Source organism: Capsicum annuum, chromosome 12 (genome assembly GCF_002878395.1).
Source record: "Capsicum annuum cultivar UCD-10X-F1 chromosome 12, UCD10Xv1.1, whole genome shotgun sequence".
Taxonomy (NCBI): Eukaryota; Viridiplantae; Streptophyta; class Magnoliopsida; order Solanales; family Solanaceae; genus Capsicum; species Capsicum annuum.
This window is the reverse complement of record NC_061122.1, coordinates 24,685,218-24,693,626: the sequence shown is the minus strand read 5'-3', so window position 1 is coordinate 24,693,626 and position 8,409 is coordinate 24,685,218.

The window sequence follows — 8,409 nt, the reverse complement described above, 5'->3', positions numbered from 1 at the left end:
GAATTAAATAAGGACACGGTCTGTATAAGAGAAGATCTTAAGAAGTCTTTAAAATGAACTACCTCCTCACAAATTCTAGCAAATTTGACAAATCAAGGAGTTAATAAAGGTAGAGGTCTTGGTTGCCAACATAACAATCTTCCTTTTAATCCTCACAACAAGTATGTTTCCAAGGCCAATAATCTTCTATGCACTCATTATGAAATGAACTAAGCTAAGCATGTTCAGCAGATACATCCACTTAAGAAGGGACTTGGTTCCCTGACATAGTTTAAGAATGGTAGATTGCCTAGATGGACCAAGAAAGTTGTGATTACTCCTTTGTCCCCCCATTGGGAATCAGACTCAAATGGGTTCCAAATGTAACAAATGATCTCTGAATGCAGGTAGGAGTAAGGGAAAGCAGTCAAAGTTAGTTCATTTATAGTGGATGCTCCAAGCACATAATAGGTAGAACTGATTGTTTTCTCTCACTCAAGAAACTTTAAGGTGGAGGTGTGTCTTTTGGTAATGGTAAGAAAAGTTACATTCTTGGAGTTGGAAAAATTAGAAATTATTTAAGTCATGCTATTGAAGATGTGTAATATATGGTAGACTAAAGTACAACTTGCTTAGTGAGTCTTAAATATATGATAAAGGTGATGAAGTAAAGTTCTTGTCTGATTGGTGCACTGTAAATAGTTTGAAAACTGCAAAAGTAATGCTTAGAGCTAAAAGATGAAAAAATATGTATGTGGCTAATCTAGACTTAGTTCCTAGAAGTGATCTGACTTGTCTGAGTGTTTTGAGTGAGAGTGCAGATCTTTGGCTTAGAAGCTTGGGTCATGTAAGCTCATCTCTACTTAATAAATTGGTCCCAAAGGACCTGGTACATTGTGTTCCAAAGTTAAATTCTCAGACACCAGAGTTTGTAAAATTTGCATCAAGGGAAAATAAACCAGGCCTTCTGTCAAATAAAAGAAGCAAGTAAGAACTACTAGACCTCTTGAGTTGTTGCACATGGACTTATTGAACCTATCAAGATTCAAAGTTGAGGAAGTAAGAAATATGTTTTTTTCATTATGGAGGACTACTCTAGATTCACATGGACTATGTTCTTGAGAACAAAAGATGAAACATATGAGTCTTTGTAATCTTTACTAACTGAATTCTAGTAAAGCTGAATAACAAAAAAGCAAGGATCAAGTCTGATCATGGAATAAAATTTTAAAATGCTAGAGTGGAGGAATTTTGTGTTGAAAATAAAATCAATCATAAGTTTTCATCTCCAAGAACTCTTCCACAAAATAGAGTTGTTGAAAGGAAGAACGTAACTCTAATTGATATTTCCAGAACCATGATGATAGATTATGGTCTTCCTAAAAGTTTTTGGGTTAAATTAGCAACATACTATCAGATTTATTCTCAATAGGACTCCTTATGAGTTATTATTCATAGAAGGCCTAAACTTGATCACTTCAAGCCTTTTGGTTGCAACTGTTTTTTATTAAACAATGACAAAGATGAGTTGGGAATATCTGATTCCAAAAATGATAAAGTAGTATTTATGGGTAACTCCTCAACCATCAAGTCCTACAAGGTTTACAACAAGAGAACTTTGTGTGTAGAGAAGACTGTTCATGTCATCTTTGATGAATCTGGAAAAATAAGAAACCCTGCAAGTGGTGATGACAGAGACTTAGAGGAACTTATTTCATTCAAAGGGATAATCTAGCAGAAGAAGAGTGTCAAGGTCAAAATGCTCCAAATAATATGATTAGTAAAAGGGGAGAAGAAAAACTAGGTCCTTAGGTGCAGGACTCTAATTTTGATGAGTCTAAACTGGGGACTCAAGACCAAATCTCTAAGGGATCTGGTCCCAGCATGCCTTGATCAATTTCAAGAAGGTCAAATTGGAAGCATAATTCATCTTACTATCTTGAGAATCTAACTACTTCCTTGAATCAGGAATGCAGAGAAGGGCACAAGTAAGAAACTTTGTGACTTTTTCAGCATTCATGTCTCAAATTGAGCCTAAAAATGTGAAGGAAACTCTCAAGTATGCTGATTGGGTAAATTCCATACAAGAAGAACTTAATCAGTTTGAAAGGAGAAAAGTTTGGCACCTGGTCCCTAGACCTACTAACAGAACTATTATACGGACAAAATAGGCATACAAAACAATCATGATAAGCATGGCACTATCACTAGGAATAAGGTAAGATATGTGGGACAAGGATATAATCAGGAAGAAGTAATTGACTATGATAAGACCTTTGCTTCCGTTGCAAAATGAAAGAAATTGAATCCTCATTACTTTACTACATTTATGGGGTTCAAGCTATTTCAGATGGATGTGAAGAGTGCATTTCTGAATGGCTATCTGAAGAAAGAGGTCTACGTCAAACAACTTCCTAGTTTTGAAGATATTGATCAACCACATTATGTCCTAAAATTGGATAAATGCCTTTATAGTTTGAAATAGGCTCCCAGAGCTTAGTATAAAAGATTGTCAAAAAGTTTTCTTGAAAATGATTTTAAGAGAGGAAAAGTTGACAATACTTTATTTCTGAAGTCTAGAGGAAAGGGCTTGCTGATTGTACAAATTTATGTTGATGATATTATTTTTTGTGCAACTTCAGACTTTTTATGAAAAGATTTTGCAAAACTAATGGGAAGTGAGTTTGAAATAAGTATGATGGATGAATTACGCTTCTTTCTTGGGTTGCAGATCAATCAAACACCACAGGGCATCATGATTTCTCATGAAAAATACATCAAAGATTTGCTAAAGAAATTCAACATGAGTGATGCTAAGCCCATTGATATACTTATTAGAATAAGCTCAAAATTGGATGTTGGTGAACCTGTTCCCTCAGTAAATGAGATTATGTGTAGAGTAATCATTGCATCCCTATTATATCTAACTGCTAACAAACTAGATATAGTATTTAGTATGGATATGTGTGAGTCTCACTTAAATATTATTAAAAGAATTCTTAGATGTCTAAAAGGAACAAGGGACCTGGTCTTATTTTATCCTTCTAGAAATAATTTTGATCTGATAAGGTATGTTGATGTTGACTATACAGGATACCTAGTAGATTGGAAAAGTACCTATGGAATGACTCATTTTTTTGGTTTATCTCTAATTTCATGGGTTTCTAAAAAGCAAAATTTTGCTGCTCTCTCTACTTTAAAAGCTAAATATGTAGCAGTTACTTCATGTTGTCTCAATTACTGTGGATCAAGAAGCAGCTAAAAGATTTTTGAATTGTTACTGACACTATTCCCTTAATGTGTGATATCACAAGTGCTCTAAATATATCCAAGAACCTAGTGCATTACAAAAGGACAAAATAGATTAATGTAAGACACCACTTTCTTAGAGAAAAGGTGAAAAAGAGAGCAATCTGCATGAATTTTGCAAAATTGAGGATCAAATGACTAATACTTTCACAAAGGCTCTTCATAGGGAGCAATTTGTGAAAAAATAATTGAGATTGGTACTAATCAATACAAACTAAACTATCTCAGTAGATCCAATTCCTCCTAATATTGGCTATGATTAGTGAGAAGGTATCCAAGTTTTAATTTGTTCAATTAGTCTAACTCAGTACCATACCTTTATAGGTATACATGCATGGTGAGCAAGCATATAAGGAGGTATAATGAAACAGACTTTAAATGAAGATATTCCTTTCAAGCAAGGGAGGGATCTGGTCCTTTTCCACATGTTAGTATCTTGCGTGCCTTTCTTAAAACTCCATAAGGTTTACTGTTCTTAATTTCCACATGTCCCTTCTCGCATCTCTGAATAACTGTCAAATCTTTTAAATCCAAACTAACGTACCAATTGGGATCTGACACGTATCTTACACTTTAATCCCAAATGTTACCCCGATTTACTATTTTTCAAAGAAAATCAAAATCCTGTTTCTTCTCATCAATTATGAAAATTTCTTTAATGTTGTGTTCAAAGCTCATCAGCCTTTTTAAAAGATGTTTTTCTTGTTCAAAATCACATTGTCTTCAAAGCTAATCATCATTTTTAAAAAATGATTTTCTTGTTCAAAATCACAATGTTTCATTGAAGCTTCTTATTCAAATCCTTCCCCTCTCAATGATCCTTAAATTTCTTATTCACCCACACCAACTAAAGTGTACCATTGGCTATAATCGAACCTACCTCTGACACAACTTCAAAATTCTTTGGAAAACCCTAAAAATAGCCAATGTTGAAGTACATTCTAATGGAGTTTTTGGGTTACCTATTAAGTCTAAATATCTAATGTGTCCTTCTAAGACACTAGCTCTTGATAACCCTTTTGAAACCCCTAAAGAACTTAGTTCCCCAACCTTCTTTGATTCAAACCCAATTTTTGCATAATTGGTCAAGAAATATCTCCCAGTTGAGAAATCCAATCCCTCGAGTAGTTCCTTGGCAGGGGAAGACTGAGCGGTTGAAAGCCTAACCCTGTTAGTTGGTGATCAAATAGGTAGAAAAAGTGTATTGGAGGAACTTTTTTTTTCTAAAAATCTCTTTTTCCCACATATTATAGGAATCCTGCAATTACTTAGAAAGTTAATAAAACTGTACAGCCTCTCATGGAAAATAAGGTAGAAGAGGACAGTAATGATCCCTTGAAATAGAAATAGCGCTGGCAAAAGGGAAACTAAGGGTAAAAAGAAGTATGAGGAAACTATAAAGGTGGTCAAGTCATACACTACTAGAAGTTTTAAAAGAAACTATTGGGATATGCTATGAAGGCTAGAAAAATAGCAACAACAAAAATTAAGAAGGATGAAAAAGACAACAGTTGTGGAAAATAAAAATATAAATATTGTGGATGTAGTTAAAGAGGAGGGGACATTGGGTAACTCCTTAAAAATGGGTTCTGATATATCACACGGTGCTCAAGACTACGAGTACCCTTAAGCTAACCTTGTAAGCCTTCTACTGAATCTGAAGCTCATAATAATGAAATATAGATGTATAATCAAAGCTAAAATACGGAATTCTATATGATCTAAGCTAGAATTATCTAAACATAATATCTAAAAATACTTGACATAAAAGTCTGGAAAATCAATACTAGAAATCTGAACTATATCTAGCAGTTGATAAGCCTCTACTACTAATAACTAGAGAGCCACTGGGACAAGCCCCCAGCTGACTCAAACTGAATGAAAATACTGAATCAACTACTGTAATAAGCTAAAAAATCTGAATGAATGGGTCCCCAAACTATGAGGACTCACCAATTATTGAGATGTAGATGGAGGTGCTCGAAATCACTCACCCTGCTAAAACTGAGCGCCTGAACCTACATTATGAGACAATGTAGCACATAGGCGTATATGTAGATCAGTACTTCTGGAATGTACTGAGTATATGAGGGTGAATGCATAAGCAAAACAATATCTCAATGTTCATATAAACTTATAAAGTAATGCATGCTAAGTATAAATGACTCACATTGGCTAGATTAACTGAAAGGTAAAAATCATGAATCATGAGTGAAAAACATACAGTATAAATATTGTGAGTCATAACATTTAGTTCTAAAAGTTGTACTGGTATTCTATCATTAAATCATGTCGTCTAATGTATAAAGGACTCACTTTTATATCTGTAAACTAAAAGCTGAAATCTAGTAGTTAATGTCCTATGTAAAGCAATATTTTGAATAAAGCTGTGAGCCTTTACACTTAGGTTTTGAAACATTTTATGTTATTCTTTACTCTTTTCTGTAGGTTGTAGGGACGTTCTTCTAATTGACATAAACCATGTAAGCTAACATGAAGTCCAAGGTCTAGTTCCCTTATGGGAAAACCTCACGTTGGGGAGAGGTGTCATACTCTTGCCACGGAGTACAACCTAATCTAAGTGATCACATCTGTAACTGTCATCCATAGAGAAATGGGAATAATTTGATAATCTGAACCTATGTTGGCTCGTAGTTCTGGGGAATGTAAACATATCCAACTCTGTGCTAAATACTACTCCCTTTAATCTTTATGCTCATTCTGTAGGAAATCTACCTTTAAAACTAGTATAAGGGTTTACAATAAAAACCTCTTGTAAATTTGTTTACTATAAATTTTAGCTAAATCTGTAAAGTGGATTCCATATCTAAGATGAGATGAAAAGATCAAATCTGAATATAACAATTCATGAGATGCTTAAAAGCATAATCTTCTTGAAATAACAATATTTAAACTAGAGCTAATAACCCATGCGTCTATTTCATGTCAAACCATCATAAAGTTCATGCTAAATAATGAAAATCTTGATAATTCAACTCTAAATCTGGGAATTAATGCCATATGCATAAAAATACGAAAGTAGACATGCAATTCAATATCTAAATCAATTATAATATCATAATATTCAAATAGTAATAGGTGGGTATAAACCCTAAACTAAAATTCATATAATTTCATGTAAAAATCAAATTTAAAACTAATTTTGGGCACAAGGATGAAAGGATTATCCTTGTTTATAACCCCACAACCTTAATTGATGAATAATTGAAAGATCTTGAACTTTGAGTTCCTATTTGTGCTCTTGAAGATTGATTCTTGAAGTTTTTGAATTGGGAATCTTGAATTTTGAGTTATCTTAGAAAAAGAATGGTGGAATTTGGATTCTTGAGGTTTAAGTTTTGAGGTTCTAGGGTTTTTTAAAGAGTAGTTTGATGAAAAGTAATCATAATTAGCTTAGAATAAGTTTAATCTAGTAATTTTCACGAATTGGGGGGCTTGGGAAATGACTATATTTCCCATTAGAAAAATTAACTCAGAACTAAAATTTCGATTTTGGGCCCACCGCGATGCGCTGCTTATCGCAGTGGCTTACTGAAAAATGGACGAGTGGTATTTTGGACTTAACCGCCATGTGACATAATCGTAGTGATCTACTAAAAAACGTAGAATTGCTAATATGCCCTCCAATGTGACATGGTGCTATCGCTGTGGACTACTGTTTTTCACTAAAAATGTCATAACTTCTCAACCAAGTATCGAATTTGAGCGAAATTGGTATTGTTGGCAATTTGGTTCAATTATGTACAATTTGGTAGGTCTAGAGCTGAAAAATTCTATACGTATCAAAAGTTATTCATTTTTAAAGTTAACCCTTGACATTTTAGGAGCTAAATGTGACTAAGAAAAGTACGAGGCATTACACATTGACACTGATGTTGCTACTGCAACAGCTAAAAAGAGAAAGAAAGCATAAGAAAGTAGAAAATCAAGTCCACTGAGGTAAAGCCAAAAACCTCCACTCCTAAGATGCATATTGCAATGACAAGAAAAGCACCTGAAGGACCTAGTTCCTTACAAGAAGGTTTAGAAGAAGAATAATCTGATAGTGCATCTAAGAGAAGAAAAGTACTGAAAGAAGAGAAAGACTTGTCTAGGGAAGAAAGAAATGAGAAATTGAAATCTAAGAAAGTATCGTCATGAAGGGTGTTTTACCCAAAGATTTTTTATCAACCAGGAATAGTTGAGTTGGTTGAATTTTTTAGGTATCAGGAATGGATGTACTTATTTGAGGAACCAGTTCCTTCAGTGTCTGAAAAGAAAGTGAGAGATTTCTTTTATAACATCAAATTTGCAGAGGATGGGTTGAGTCTGACATCTATAGAGAAAGGGAAAAAAATGAATTTAAATGAGGAAATTATTAGAAATATTCTAAACATCCCTATTATTGGGATTAATCCAGTGACGAACCAACAACATCTGTAGAGTTCATGCGGACAACGTCAACAATAGGTGGAACCTCTACTTCAGGACTCAGAAAAAAATCCTAAAAGAAGAGTTTCAATTTTTCTTTGAGTTTGTTAACAAGGTTTTAGTCCTCAGGACTGAGAAGAGAACTGTGACTTCAGTAGTGGACTTATTGTTGATGGAGTGGATAAGTGAGTTTTAGATGATAAGCCTGACTGCCTTGATGATTGAGCACATGTATAAAATTATGCATGTTAAGGATGGAAAACATGAAATGCCTTATGGTTATTTCTTGAATAAGGTGTCCAGTCATTTTAAGGTAGTGTGTGAGAAAGAAGTACATTGTACTATGAAACAGATGTTCATATTAAATACCTTGATCAAGAATGAGTGTGATGAGGGAAAGGTTGGGACCAAGTCCCAAGTTTTAGAGTTGATTAATGTGTAGGAAAAGTTGAATGTGGAGGTAGAGGAGCTAAGGCTTGTAGTGGAAACCAAATATACAGAGATTTCACATCTCAAATTTAAGATTCAGCAGCTATCAGCAAAGGGACCCGGTGCTTCTAAGTAGTTGAAGGCTGAAAATACAACACTAAAAGCCCAGGTCACTGCTTTATGTGGTGAGTTCAAGGAACTCAATGCTGAAGTAAAGGACCTTACAAATAAGTTTTTGAATACTCATACCGTTGAAAGTGC